At 29.8% G+C, this 16980-nt stretch overlaps 1 non-coding gene across 1 annotated transcript; it reads left to right on the forward strand.

Moving 5' to 3' along the window:
- The first annotated feature begins 12336 nt into the window (after positions 1 to 12336).
- On the forward strand, positions 12337 to 12408 carry TRNAP-UGG. Its single transcript has one exon. It is a non-coding gene; the product is annotated as a tRNA-Pro (tRNA).
- The last annotated feature ends 4572 nt before the right edge of the window (positions 12409 to 16980 follow it).

Raw genomic sequence — 16980 nt, forward strand, 5'->3', positions numbered from 1 at the left:
GCTTTATATAAGCCTCCAAATTTGTGGTAGTATACTTGCTTGTATAATATACAGTATACTTGGTGATTGAGTGGACACCATGGATCCACATGTTCATCCAATTCTTTGCTTTACAACGCACTCTTCCTTGAAATTTTTATAGGAAAAAAAATTCTAGTGAAAGAACCAACAGTATGGTTATACTTAATACTCGTTGCTTTCTGCTCATTAGAAAATGTTTTAAAGAAGATATTTGTAAGCTGATTTGTAGGAACCTACTAGCAGAGTAATTTGTAAGTTGCTAATTATAAGAAGATGTTTGTGTAAGTTTGCTCACGGAGCTGCTTACAAGTTGCTTATATGAACATGTTGGTGGAGCTGTTTGTAAGTTCCTTATAGACAAAGGTTTGTAAGTTGTCATCTTGATTTCAAGCTCATCTATAAAAGTATGTAATGAACATCGACAATATGATGTATTTACTATTCATTGAAGTTCATGAGTTGATAATGTACATTTAGTGAAAAAAATACACATATCTAGTAATATGCATTGAGAGTTGTCTCATTAAAAAAATTTGGATCACTGTAAATGATATTTGTATCATGTTAGCTATTTAAAATCTTCAAATCAACTCTGAAAATAAATCATAATATTTCCCCATTACAAAATCTGGGGGAAAATGAAGAATTTCCATATATAATAGAGTTGGTAATTACTCCGATGGAGTATGAAGCTGATTATTTATAGGATTTGAAGAAATAAAATACCTAAATCAATTAGTGATGATGAAAACAAAGACGATCCTTAATTAATTGTGTAACAAATATTTACAATGTTTGTGCATATTAGTTAAACTCTAAAATATTTAAATACAATATTTTAGTATCAGAGATTTGAACTTGCATTTTGGATTTGAATCGGACCTTAAAGTAAATATCTACTTTGAATTATTTATATAAATTAAAGTTCAGTTTTGTTTGAATTTAAAAAACTAATGAGATAGGTCTCCTTCAAAAAAATCTCATATATATTTGCTCTATAAATAACAATGTTTTTCCTGCAAAGTAAACATCTGCAAATATCTTCAAAGTAAAGTCATTTTCAAGCCTTCTTCACTTTTCTTTCCAAATTATTAATTGTGCTAACTAGGGCTGGCAAGGGGACGGGGAAGGGGACTGGGGGACGGGATGAAGGGGGACGGGACGGGACGGGAACGGGGAGAGGGGATTTGATACGGGACCGGGATTGGGGGGGACCGGGATTGGGGGGACAAAAATAGGTCCCATCCCGTCCCACTATATATACGGGATGGGATGGGATTTGGGGGGACGGGATGGCACGGGATGGAACGGGGGATTTTTTTTTAAATACTTATATATTTGTATTGAAATTACACGTCTTTAGCTAATAAATTTTAAATTTAATTTTTGATTTTCAAGTATCAAAATAAATTTTCAAATTTAAAGTTTCAATAAACAAATTTCAAGATTCATGTTTCAAATTTCAAGTTTCAACTTTAAAGTTTTAAATTTCAAATTTGAGAAGTTTAAATTTGTAATTTAAATATTTTAAAGTACTGTAAATTGTAAACTTTAAATTAAATATTTTAAAATTAGTTTAGTACTTTATTATATATTTAATTGTATATATTAAAATTAAAATGCAAAACAATAATTGTATAAAAAAACTTGAACAAAAGTTAAAACCTTAAAATTTATTCAATAGAACTTAGAAGTTACAATTAACAAATATTAGTGGAGTAACTAATCTACGCAGCCACCTTCTAGGAAGGGTTCTGTTTCAATAAGTTCTCATACGTAAAACTAATATTTGTTACAGATATTAGATGAGTAACTAATTTTACGCAGCCACCTTCTAGGAAGGGTTCTGTTTCAATTAGTTCTCGAATGTAATCTAAAAATATCTGTTTTCTCCTTTAAAATTTAATTCTAATTGTCGCATCATATCGATGGTGATATCCTCCGGTGTTGGCATACTTGCTAGAAATTCTTGTGCCTCTAATTCATCATCACTATATTCAATTTATGATTTGATCCAACTTGCTTGTTTTTTACTTAACTTTGGCAAATTGTTATTCCTCCTTTCAGCATTGCACCATTCTCTAAATAAAACGGTTGTTTCCAAACTGTCTTCCGCCAATGAATGTCTATGATCACCAATTTGAAACCTTGCCGCACTAAAAGCAGCCTCCGATGCAACTGATGAAGCTTGATAGCTAGAACATCACGAACCATTTTGCTCAAAGTTGGAAATGCATCGCTCCGCCTACTCCGCCATCCTAATAAATCTTCATTGCCATCTTTGATTTTCAATACTTCTAAAGATTGATTAAGATATTCTTCAAAATCATCACGGTTAGTAGAATTAAGACCAAGAAAACCTCGCATATAAGTTGAAATTGAAAGTGACAAATCAATCTCAACATTAGAAGTTTGACCAACTTCTCCTTGAAAATTTTCCGTAGTTCTATATTTTTCATACAATAGTTTTGCTTCTACTTTTATGCTAGACTTACACGTTTGACAATTTGGAATTTCTTCCGGTAAAATTTCTAAAGCTTCATAAAAAGTGTCAACAAGGTCTTGTACACCTTGTAATTTATAAGCAGGATGAAGTAAAGTAGACGTTAAAAAAACTTGAGGAATAGGAAAAAAATATTTTTAAAAATTTTTCAATCATACCTTCAATTGCAACTCTAAATTTATCTATTTTTATATTTACAAAATTGAATTGAAAGAGCACAAATATTTATTAATACGGATGAAATAGTAGGATAATAAATTTCCAAAAATATGGTAGTAGCATCATAAAAAAATCTTAAAAAATTGTAATAGTTCTTTAGTTTCTTCCCAATCTTCATCACAAATTTTATCTAATGGGTCAGCATTATGAGCATTAAAAACCATTTATATGGATCTTCTATATTTGTAAGCAACCGAAAGCATTTCGTAAAGAGAATTCCACCTTGTTTTAATATGTTTTGAAATTTTTCTAGGAGACAATTCACATAGTAAACAACGCTCATTAAATTCCCTAATTCTAGCAGCATTGTTTGTATGAAAAATTCAGGTAACAACATATTCAACTTTTACGCCACCACAATCAAATAATGAAATATCATCTTGTACAACTAAATTTAATATATGTGCAATACATCTAACATGAAAAACATTATTGTCAATTAGACATAATCTAACTTTTAACATTTTAGCAGCGTTTGTATTATTAGATGCATTATCTAATGCGACAGACATTATTTTATCTATAATCATAATAATCTAAAACACTTAAAATATTTGAAGCTAAATATGCACCAGTTTTTTTCTCTATACATAGTTTATAACTTATAATTCTTTTTTGCAAATTCCAATTATGATCAATCCAATGTGCAGTAATAGTTAAATAATCATTTCCATTAACACTACGACCCATGTCCGAAATTATAGACACTCTACTATCTAATATACTAAATATACAACGAAGAAATTGACAATGTATACCTTGAAATTCAAAAACATCAGATTTAACAGTATTTCTTGAAAAGCCTCTATAATCCGGATTATAAGTTTGTTGAATATATTCAATAAAATCGGGATTTGAAGGAAAACTATAAGGCAAACCACAAACAGAAACCATTTTAGCTAAATTTTTCCGATATAATTCCTTATTGTATTTACGTTGCGTTATTGGACCAGCGGGGTTAAAAGGATCTAATGTTCCTTGAACCATGTTAGAAGCCCCTATCGATGCATTACCGGTAATGTCTAATTCATTAATTGAAATTCCCTTTTTTCTATTGGCTAATGCTTTAGCTTCTTTATATTGAATCGGCACACAAGATAACAAATGTCTATTTAATCCCCCCGTTCCACCTTGACCCCCACCTTTTATGTTTAAAAGGTTGCTTACACTTATTACAAATAGCAACATTATTTTCTTTATCGAAAGTCATAAATTGCCACACAATAAAAGTTTAAGGTCGTTGATACTTCACCTTCTCCCTTGTGGGAGGTATAAGGGGTGGATGTCCAAAATTTTGCTCCGGTAATTGATAGTCTCATTTGGAACTTCTGTCACCGGACTAGTAGGTGTTTCTTCTAACTCTTCTTCTCCCAAATCAGCTTCTACTTCTTCACCTGAATTTTCATCAACATTAGGATTAATATTACCATAACGTCATTCTAAACTTTCGTGATCGAGTTGAATATTTGAATCAATATCATAAGGAGAATCATCAACATAAGTAGAATCATTTATGTTAAATCAAACTCTACTCGTTGATTAAGATGAAGTACACCACTTTTACTACTCTTTTTTTCTTTACTATTTTTTTTACCAAAATTAAATAATTTAAAAAGTTTACTTTCTTCATTATCTTGTGCTTTCTCTTTTCCTTTACCGCTATTTTTTTTGCTAGAACTCATACCTAATTATATATAAAGTGTAATATAAAAATAATAATAACACAAAAGTAAAGACGAAAAATAAAATATAAATATTATGAAACGAATGTACCAAACGTCTGCGTTAATAGCAGACGTTAAACCGATTGTTGAAGCTAGTGGTTTGTTGTAACTTGTAATTTGAAACTCCGACCAATACTTGATAACAAATATGAGATAATATAATTATATTTATTGATATAATATGAAAATTTCGAATTGAAAATTGAAATATATGGATTCTAATAATATGAGAATTAAAATGGAATAGAAATTAAGATTGACACTTGAGAGTTGAGAGTTGAGAGGATATAGAAAATAGATGAGAGAAATGAGAATAGATGATTTTGTAAGAAATAGTAGGGGATAGGTGTATTTATAATATTAAAAATGGGTTAAAGTGTAATTATTATAACTTGAGGGTTTAAAATAAAGTTTTAAAAGGAGGGGGGTGGTAGGGGGTGTTTGGGAACACAAAAAGGGGCAAAAATCCGTTGGGCGGGCCCACTAGCCGTTTCCCCAACGGATATAAACGGTAAAAAATTTTAAAATTTAAAAAAAATAAAAAGGGATCCCGTGAACCGGCCCGTTCAACTGGGCCGGGTCGACCGGGACGCAGGGGTGAACCGACCCCTGACCGGTCCCCTCATTCCCAACCCCCTAAACCCTAGGGGACGGGACGGGTTCGAAACGGGGCGGGTCGGGATGCGGGCCGGGGCGGGACATCCCGGTCCCCCTGCCACCCCTAGTGCTAACTCAAGAAAGCTACCACTTATGGAAAGGGGCTATGGAACTTGGAGATTTTCATAGAAAAACATTAAATCTAGGTAAAAGTACCTCCTAAATTATGAGCAAATCTTGACTAAACAAATGTTCTATTAGGCTCCTGAATCCATTTTTCTTGTAAATTTATACACCTTTTTTACTTATGGTTTAAATGTCTCCTGCGCGTCTCAACTGTGTGGAGTCACGAGTGTACCACATAAGCCAAAAGGTGTAGAAATTTCCAAAAAAAAAATGTTCAGGTGGTAACAGGACCTTTGTTGAGTTAAGATGTGTCTCTAAAATTCTAATCCTAGTCTAAGGAGATATTTGTGCATTATTTGATAGAGAAGTCCTTGAAACCTTCAAATCTCGTAAAGAATTTCCTACTCAAACTAATAAATTTCAAATGACGAACTTCATTCAATTTTAATTGAGTTAAAACCTTGAACATCACAAGGTTTCATGTGATTTGGTGAGACAACTTGCATATAATGAGTTGCAGAATAAAACACAAACAAGAATAACACACAAGATTAATCAAGAAGGTGTTTGCATTATTTTTAATCTAGAAATTAGAGAAATTCAATAATTCAGATACAACGACTCAATATTGTTTTTAAAAAAATGCCATGGTTGTTGTGTAAGAGCCTGTTTGGAAAGCGACAATGTAATCGAGATTTAATGTAATTACATTCTTTGACATGTTTGTAGATCAAGTAATTACTTTATTGAAATATAAGAATACTACAACTAGTTTTTCATACTACAACTAATTTTTCATGTGGTTCGGTTAGTTAAGAAAACTATCCACGTGTCTAATTAGTTAGGCTATTAAGTGTTAGCTTGAGTTAGTTACAAGTCATTACATACACCTCTATATATATAGAGGAACTGATGTACATTTTGAATTGAAAGAAGATATTTTCTAATACACGATTCAGTTTCCGTTTCATTCCTCTCAATCTCTATCTGATTGTAACCTCCATTAATGGAGTTTTGAGCTTATTAGTTCAGTTTCTAACATGGTATCAGAGCAGCGATATAGGCTGTGCTAGATCTGCAATTTCAATTTTCGTTTCCACATCAAATAGTTCAAAATTTAAGAATTCTAGATCTGCATCTGCAATTCCAAATGATTTTTTCCATATTGAGTTGTTCATAATTTCAGAATAACAACCATGAAGATTGATTACAATCATCCATTATTCATTGGTCCCTCGGATACATCGGGATCTGTGATAATTCCTGTTAAACTCACTGGTTCTGACAACTACGGGATATAGGGCAAATCAATGAGGATTGCTCTTTTGGGTAAAAGGAAGTATGGATTCGTAGCAGGTGTGTGCTCGAAGGACACATACAAAAAAGAATGGCAGGAGAAGTGGGGAGACTTGCAATGCCATCACATTATCATGGCTGATGAATACAGTTGCAGAGGAGCTCCTTGGAGGAATTGTATATGCTACGAGTGCTCACAAAGTCTGGGAAGACTTGAAGGAACGCTTTGACAAGGTGAATCAGATTAGAATTCATCAGCTACATAGGGAAATTACGACTCTCGCACAAGGTAGTGACTCTGTTTCAACCTACTTTAGCAAATTAAAAAGTCTCTGGGATGAGTATGATGCTGTAGTTCCTTCTCCATGTTGTGAATGTCCTAAGTCGAAGGATTATGTTGATCACCTATATCGATTAAGGTTGATCCAATTTCTGAGTGGATTGAATGACTCATATGATCAATCTTGTAGACAAATTTTGTTAAAGAGTGTGAGTCCAACCCTAAACCAGGCCTATGCTATGATAATTGAGGATGAGATTCAACATTTTGCATATCTAGCCACTGTAAATGATAAAATTGATCCAGTAATCATGCAATCTAGTCGGTTTTAGACCTATGCTCAGGGAAATCAAAACTTTAGAGGAAGAAAGTTACAATGTGAGTATTGTTATTTGAATGGTCATATTAAAGACAATTGCTATAAGTTGATTGGTTATACCGCTGATTGGAAACACAAGAAGAAGAATGACTATGGTAATGGAAGCTATAGAGGAATCAAATCTCATCAAGCCTATGGAAACACGGGAGGACATGAAGGTTTGGCTGTCAACAATGGACAACAATCATTTACGTCAGCAAACAATTTGATCAGGAAACATAATGATACAGGTGATATTGCTTCATCTAGTCATGAGGTCAATAATGTATTTGTGGCAAAGGTTCATGGTTTCACTGAAAATGGATACAAGCAGATAATGGGACTGCTCAACAAGGACACAAAAGAGACTCATGGCAACACTACAGGTATTTCTACATGTACTGCTACATGTTTAATGTCTAGTCTTTTTTCTAGAGAGTGGATAGTGGATTCAGGTGTTTCTCATCATGTAGCTGCAAATAGACATCTAATGTCAATGAATCACAATACCATGAGAAAGGGTGATAAGGTGAATCTACCTACTGGGGCTTCAGTTGATATTTCAAATATTGGAGATGCTTCAATTATTTAAAATGAAGTAGTGAAGAATGTATTGTTTGTGCCGGATTTCAAGTTTAACTTCCTATCTGTATCCAAGAACACCAAGGAACTGTCGTGCTTTGTCTCTTTTTACCCAGATTTCTGTGTTTTTCAGGACCTTTACAGTGGCAGGGTGAAGGGGATTAGTAAGGAGGAAAGAGTCTTATACATCTACAGAAATGATAATGGAGTTTCTAAGAAGACCATAACAAAGGCTACACAAAGGCTGGCAGCTATTGTTCCTATTCAAGATTGCAGTTTGTGGCATATAAGGCTTGGGCACCCCTCTTCTCAAATAATGAGATGCCTGAATCTAGTACAAAGTGTTAAGGATGATGAGTTGTCGAATAATTGCTCAGTTTTCCCTATAGCTAAACAAACCAGATTGCCCTTTCCAACTAGTATCTCTAGAGCTAGTTTTCTTTTGATGTTGTGCATATGGATTTGTGGGGACATTATAAGATTTCTACATTTGATAAGAAACAATATTTTCTAACTGTGGTGGATGTTTGTAGTAGGTTTAAATGGGTTCATTTGTTACAACTTAAATCTGAAGCAATTGTGGCAATTAAAACTTTTCTAGCTATGATAAAGACTAAATTTGGTGCACATGTCAAGTTGATTAGGTTTGATAATGATACTGAGTTTTCAACTCACAATGTATAGATTTGTTCAAACGTTTAGGCATAATACATCAAAGTAGTTGTGTTCATACACCACAACAAAATGGGAATGCGGAAAGGAAGCACCAACATATACTTAATGTAGCTAGAGCAATTAGATTTGAAGCTAACATGGCAATTAGATACTGTGCGAAATGTGTCATGGCAGCTGTTTACCTTTTGAATAGGTTGCCCTTCTCAGCTATCAATGGGAAGACTCCATATGAACTGTTGTATTCTAAGCCTCCATTATTGTCTCAGTTGAAAGTAATTGGGTGCCTGTGCTATGCTACATGTGTTCCTAAAGGTGATAAGTTTGCAGCAAGAGCGAAATCAGCAGTCTTAATGGGATACTTTGCAACTCAGAAAGGTTACTTACCGATGGATCTCACTACTAATCTATTTGTTGTTAGTAGAGATGTAGTGTTTAAAGAACATGTTTCCCTTTTGCCTATCATCATGAAATTCTGGAGCATCCTGTCTCCTCAAATTTGATGTTCCCTGATTGTGATTTATTTGAAGAATGTGTTGATTGTTGTGACACTGTAACCTCTCTAGATGAAAGCATCTCGGACATTGTTTACACTACAATTTTGTCTGATGAGACTGACATGGATACTGTTATTACATATGAGGGTTCTCCTGATGAAGATAGCTTGATTCCTCAACCTGCCAGAAGCTCTATTGATCCTACCCCTGCCAGACACACTGCTAAAAAATAATAAGCAACCAATTTGGATGAAGGATTATGTTGCACCTACTAGAAACCAACCTAGTAAATATCCCATTTCCAATAATATTTATTATGATAGGATTACCCCCACCTATCACAGTTACTTGGCTAAATTTTCCAACTTAGTAGAACCTAAATGTTTTAGGGAGGCAACTAAGGATGACAATTGGATTCAGGCCATGAAACAGGAGATACAAGCCCTTGAAGACAATCACACTTGGGATATAGTTGACCTACCACCGGAAAAGAATGTAGTTGGTTCTAAATGGGTTTACAAGATCAAATACCAAGCAAATGGTGATGTGGAAAGATTTAAGTCAAGGTTGGTGGCCAAAGGTTATAGTCAATAAGAAGGACTTGATTATCATGAAACGTTCTCTCTTGTAGCCAAGATGGTTACTGTGAGATGTGTTGCTCTGGCAGTGTCTAAAGGTTGGTTTTTGTACCAAATGAATGTCTATAATGCCTTTTTACAAGATGACCTTTGTGAAGAGGTATACATGAAGATGCAAGAAGGTTTTGAGAAATAAGGGGAGCAGAAGGTTTGTAGATTGCTTAAGTCCTTATATGGTCTCAAACAAGCATCAAGACAATGGTACATTAAACTCACCAAAGCCTTGTTGAATGCTAGTTTTTCCCAAAGTGTACATGATTATTCCTTATTCACTTTGAAGAGGAAGGAGGGGATAGTTATCATTCTAGTTTATGTTGATGACCTTCTCATCACAGGAAATAATGCAGAGATGATTGCTGAATCTAAACAAGTGTTACACAAACAATTCAGATTAAAAGACCTGGAGGAACCTAAGTTTTTCTTGGGTATTGAAGTTTTAAGATCTAAATCTGGGGTGATTCTGAATCAAAGAAAGTATCTTTTGGAGTTAGTGTCTGATATAGGGCTCAGTGGTGCAAAACCAGCAGCCACTCCTTTGGAGTCCAACTTGAAGTTAACTACTTTGGAATATGATCAAGCCATTGGTCAACTGGTGATAAGCTTTTAAGTGATACCAGTTCTTATCAAAGACTTATGGGTAAGCTTATGTATACTACCATTACTACACCAGACATTAGTTATGCAGTCCAGAGTCTCAGTCAATTCATGCAATCACCAAAAGAATCTCACTGGAAGCTGCAACTAAGGTGGTCAGATATCTTAAAGGTACTATAGGGCAAGAAATATGGCTACAGGCAAAGGTTACGAATGAATTTACATGTTGGTGTGGTTCTGATTGGGTTGCATGCCCCAACACAAGGAGGTCAGTTACAGGGTATGTGATCAAATTTGGAGAATCTTTGATCTCCTAGAAATCAAAGAAGCAGCACACAGTTTCGAGGAGTTTTACTGAGGCAGAATACAGAAGTATGGCCTCAGTTGTAGCTGAAGTTACTTGGATGCTAGGCTTGTTTAAGGAATTAGAAGTGGATATTCAGTCACCTTTTCTTATTATGAGTGATAGCAAGTCTGCTATGCAGATTGCAGCTAATCCAACCTTCCATGAGCGCACTAAACACATTGAAATAGACTATCACTTCATTCGTGAAAGGATCAAATCCGGCATGATCTATATTGTTTATGTTCCTACTCAAAACTAAGTTGCAGACTTGTTGACGAAAGGACTGGGACATGTTCAACACCTATATCTTCTAAGCAAGCTGGAGTGCTCAACATTTTGCACCCTCCATCTTGAGGGGGAGTATTGAAATATAAGAATACTACAACTAGTTTTTCATACTACAACTAATTTTTCATGTGGTTCAGTTAGTTAAGAAAACTATCCACGTGTCTAATTAGTCAGGCTATTAAGTGTTAGCTTGCGTTAGTTACAAGTCATTACACACACCTCTATATAGAGAGAGGAACTGATGTACATTTTGAATTGAAAGAAGATATTTTCTAATACACAATTCAATTTCCGTTTCATTCCTCTCAATCTCTTTCTGATTGTAACCTCCATTAATGGAGTTTTGAGCTTCTTAGTTCAGCTTCTAACATACTTAGTAAGAAAGAAATTGGGTGTAATTAAAAGGTGCAGTAATTACACGTCTCAATTCCCAAGGTTAGAAATTGAGTGTAATTACATGCAACTTTTTAATATTTTTTTTCATTTTATTTATATTGGTATTTTTCGTTTTGATTGATCTTTTATTTCTAATATTTTTCAAAGAAAAATATTTCTTTTATTCTAATATTTTTTTATTTTTTTTTTTAAAAAAAATTGTTATTATATTACATTTCCTTCTTATTCTCAACTTTTTTCATGTGATTTCATTCAATTTTTCATATTATCAACTTATTTATTTTATTTTATTTTTCATTTGTATAATTTTGTTAGTATTTTTATTTTTAAATTAAGGTAGATTTCATTGTTGACTAAGCTTATAGAGTTACGTTTTTTTCTTTTTTAAATCATATTTACGTATGTAATGTTGAAATTTGATATAAGAGTATTATGTTAAATATTTTGTTTTGAATTTAGAACTTATTTTGGTTTCATTTGTTCAGTAGTATTGGCTTGATATTTCACATCGTAAGTCATTTATTTTTTAGTTAGACTTGGCATATTATCATTTTATAAAATATTTAATAATTTTTTGACATTATATTTATAATATTAACATTTTTGTCAAACATGCATTTCATAATGTTGATAGAAATCTTTGTATTTTAATTTTTATGACTAATTTAATTTAATTATACTAATTTGAAAAGTATAAATTAATTATTTCTTATTATAATATTAATTAGAGCATATGTTATTAACTTTATATTTTGAAAAGACAATATATGTCCTAAATATGTAATCTGGTTTCATTTATAAAGGGCCATATATGTTTAATATTTTTTTAAAAATTTCAAATAATTAATTTTTATTTTCAAAATTTAATATAACCTTATAGTTGCACTTGTGCAACCAAATGATATACTTCTAAGTGCATTGTTATTAACAAACAGGTTAGCATAATTAATAGATGGTGTAATTGCCAAACTAATGATTACTGCTCTAACCAAACGATATACTTGTAAGTACATTGTTATAAACAAACAGGTTAGCATAATTAATAGATGGTGTAATTGCTAAACTAATGATTACTGCTCTAGTAATTACACGAAATTCAGTTAACAGCTAATTTTCCAAATGAATAAAAGAAAAGTTAAACGGACAAGAAATAAGTTGTTTAGGTAAAATATATATAGATAATTATATAGTCGGCGATTGGGCATTTGGTCTAGTGGTATGATTCTCGCTTTGGGTGCGAGAGGTCCCGAGTTCGATTCTCGGAATGCCCCTTTTTTATAAAATTAAAAAAGAATATTATATCCACATGATTGGGCAATAAAAATGATTGTTATTTTATTCATCGTTTCCGTTTTTTTTTAATTATTATTATATTATTATTATTATTATATAGATATTATTATTATTATATAGAAGAGTGAAGTGGAAGGACGACCAAGCATATAAATGTAATTTCATTCTAACAAAAATCTATTGAGAAACATAATAAATAATTCAAATGAAAAATGATGAAGGGCAAAAATATAATTTTAGATTAACAAAATCTACCAAGAATGATAACAAGAAAATTAAATAAATCTAGAAACATCTTAAGTCATTCTTATTACCATTAACTTATTTTGTTATTACTTCACTTTTTTTATTATTATTATTTATTGTTATCTCTTTTATTATTACTCTATTTTACTATTATTTTAATTTAATTCTTAATATTTTTTTATTCATTATGCTTATCAAAAATGCCTACTTTTTATATAAAAATTTATCATAAATTAATATTTTCATATCTATTTTGGCTCTAATTAATATACTTGAAAATAAATAAGTATGATAGAATTAATAATATATATTAGATTGAAATTAAAGAAAAAATGTTAAAAAGCAACTTTACAAATAAAATGAATATGTAGGATGATATATTTGTATTAAAGACGACCAAGAATAAAAATATAGTTTCATTCTAACAAAAATCTATCAAGAATAAATAATTCTAGAAACATATTTTTATATACGAAGTTAATGATGATCAAAGGCAAAAATGTAACTTCATGCAAATAAAAATCTACCAAGAATGATAGCAAGAAAATTAAATAGTTCTAAAAACACATTTAGTTATTATAATTAGTATTGCCTCATTTTTGTTATTTATTCATTTTTTATGAGTTATTGTGAAAATAAATAAATTATGATTATGCTTAGCTTTTAATAACTATACTTCACGTATAATATTAGGTGAATCCATCAAAGTTAATATTAAAATTTATATGTATATTTAAATTTTGTATATTAAAATATTTTTAAATTTTCTAATCTTAAATATGTTGTATAAAAACAATTAAAATTCAAAAGTTATTTTCTTTTTGAAATGAAATAAAGAAATAATTCCATACAAATCAAAAAGGAGAGAGTCATATATCAAAAATGAAATATATATGTGTTATTATTTTAATAAGCTTTCATATATTTTTTTTCTTAAAAAAATCTTTTGGCTTCCTTCTATTAATTTGTGCATATATATATATATATATATATAGATAGATAGATAGATAGATATAGAAAAGTGAAGTGGGATGAAGACCAAGGCCAAAAACATAATTTCATGCTAACAAAAATATATTAAGAAAGATAACTAATAATTCTAGAAACATCTTTCTATATATGAAGTGAATAATGATCAAGGGCAAAAATATAATTTCATGCTAACAAAAATCTATCAAAAATGATAATTAAAAGATTAAATAGTTCTAGAAACGTCTTTAGTTATTGTTATTACCATTAACTTATTTTGTTATTACTTCACTTTCTTTTCTTTTGTAAGTTATAGATATATCTATTAAGAAAGATAATTAATAATTCTAGAACCATCTTTCTATATATGAATTGAATAATGATCAAGGGCAAAAATGTAATTTCACGTAATAAAAATCTATAAAAAATGATAATAAAAAGATTAAATAGTTCTAGAAACATCTTTAGTTATTGTTATTACCATTACTTATTTTGTTATTACTTTACTTTCTTTTCTTTTGTGAGTTATTATGATATCTATTTTATTAATACTCTATTTTACATTACTTTAAATGAATTCTTAATATTTTTTTCTATTCATTATGCTTATAAAAGTGCCTACTTTTTATATAAAAAATTATCATGAATTAATTATTTTCATCTTTATTTTGACTCCAATAATATACTTGAAAATTAAAAAGTGTGATAAAATTAATAATATATATTAGATTGAAATTAAAGAAAAAGATTTTAAAAGTAATTTGACAAATAAAAATGAATAGGATCATATTTTGTATTAAAGACGACAATTTTATTCTAACAAAAATCTATCAAGAATAAATAATTCTAGAAACATCTTTCTATATATGAAGTGAATGATGATCGAAGGTAAAAATGTAATTTTATGCAAGAAAAAATCTACCACGAATAATAACAAGAAAATTTAATAGTTCTAAAAACATCTTTAGTGATTATTATTAGTATTACCTCATTTTTTGTTATTTCTTCATTTTTTAAAGAGTTATTGTGATATCTATTTATTATATGAAAGTAAATAAATAATGATTATACTTAGCTCTTAATAATTATATATCAAGTATAACATTAGGTGGAATCAATCAAAACTAAAATTAAAATTAAAATTTATATGTATATTTAAATTTTGTGTATTGAAATATTTTTTAATTTTGTGATCTTAAATCTGTTTTATAAAAAATTAAAATTCAAAAGTTATTTTTTTAAAACAAAATAAAAAAAATAAGTTTATATAAATTGAAAAGGAGGGATTCAGATATTAAAAGTGAATATATATGTGTTATTATTAAAATGAGCTCTCGTATATTTTTTAAAAGAAAGTAGTTTGGCTTCCTTCTATTAATTTGTACATATATGTGTAGTTTAAATATTTCAACATTCTAATATAGAAATATAATGATTTGAAAACTTTAATTCTTCTTTTTAATTTCTAATTTTTGTTACATATTTGAAAATTACATTTAAAAAAGCTTTAAAACGCAATGTAACAATTTAAAATATTTTTAGAAAAATATAGTTAAAAAACATAATGAAATTTGGTTGATTCACTTAGTTTTATCGAAACAAAAAAAAGTTGCATATCTTGTTTGAAAATAACGTAAGAACTAAAAAGTACTATGAATCATAGTAAAATGACAATTAGAAATATGTGAGAATCATATAAGAAATTTCGTTGACTTTCCTAAAATCACTTGTATCATATAAAATAAAACAAATATAGTAACATATATTATTTAAAAATGACACAAAAGGTACATAAATTAATAATTTAAAATATTTTTGAAAAAACACATAAAAAAATTAGTTCACTTTTTCAAATTTCATTTGTGTCACCTAAATTGGAAGAAAAAAAACATACGTTGGGCCTGTAATTTCATTCTAACAAAAATCTATTAAGAAAGATGTGAATGATGATCAAGGGCAAAAATGTAATTTCACACTAACAAAAATTTAACAATAATGATAACAAAAAAATTAAATATTCTAGAAAAATCTCAAGTTTTTGTTATTACCATTAACTTATTTTGTTATTACTTCACTGTCTTTTCTTTTGTGAGTTATTGTGATATCTATTTTATTATTACTCTATTTTACTTTAGTTTAATTCTTAATATTTTTTCTTTTCATTATGCTTATCAAAAATATCTACTTTTTATATAAAAATTTATCATGAATTAATTGTTTCCATCTTTAATTTGGCTCTAATTAATATACTTGAAAATAAATAAGTGTGATAAAATTAATAATATATATTAGATTGAAATAAAAGAAAAAAGATGTTAAAAGTAATTTTACAAATAAAAATGAATAGGATGATATATTTGTATTAAAGACGACCAAGAATAAAAATGTAATTTCATTCTAACAAAAACCTATCATGAATAAAAAAAAATTCATGCAAATAAAAATCTACCAAGAATGATAATAAGAAAATTAAATACTTCTAGAAACATCTTTAGTTATTATTATTAGTATTACCTCGTTTTTGTTACTTCTCTGTCTTTTATGAATTATTGCGATATTTATTTAATATATGAAAGTAAATAAATTATGATTATGAATAGCTCTTAATAATTACATATCAAGTATAATATTAGGTGGAATCAATCAAAAATAAAATTAAAATTCATATGTATATTTAAATTTTGTGTATTAAAAAGATTTTTAGATTTTGTGATCTTAAATATGCTATATAAAAAAATTAAAATTCAAAAGTTATTTTCTTTTTGAGATGAAATAAAAAATAAGTTCATATAAATCTAAAAATAGGAATCATATATTAAAAATGAAATACATATGTGTTATTATTAAAATGTGCTAATATTTTCTTCAAAAAATTCTTTTGGTTTCTTCTATTAATTTGTGCTGTTGTGCGGAATTCGAGATAATACGAGAAAATATGAATGCGAAAAACAAGACAACAGATTTACGTGGTTCACCAATAAATTGGCTACGTCCACGGGAAAGAGAGGGAGCAGTTTTATTATGGAGAGGCAAGAACAGAATACAGAATAGGGTTTGCCATAGCGTCTATATATAGTGCTAAGCTAAGCCCTAACAGGCTTGGGCCCAACATACAAAATTGACAGATTCTTCAGACGCACTATGATAATGCCAGGCCTCCCCCTCTTCCTCAGAATTGCCCCGCAAGGCAATTAACAGCTTCTGATGTTGAGCAAGTCCAAACAGTGTTGAAACTTGCTCTGTGGAACCGGCTTTGTGAACATATCAGCAGGATTATCAGCAGTTCCTACTTTCTTCACCTTGATTCTCTTCTCACTTCTCAGAAAATGATACCT

The sequence above is a fragment of the Solanum pennellii genome, chromosome 10, assembly GCF_001406875.1.
Source record: "Solanum pennellii chromosome 10, SPENNV200".
Lineage (NCBI taxonomy): Eukaryota > Viridiplantae > Streptophyta > Magnoliopsida > Solanales > Solanaceae > Solanum > Solanum pennellii.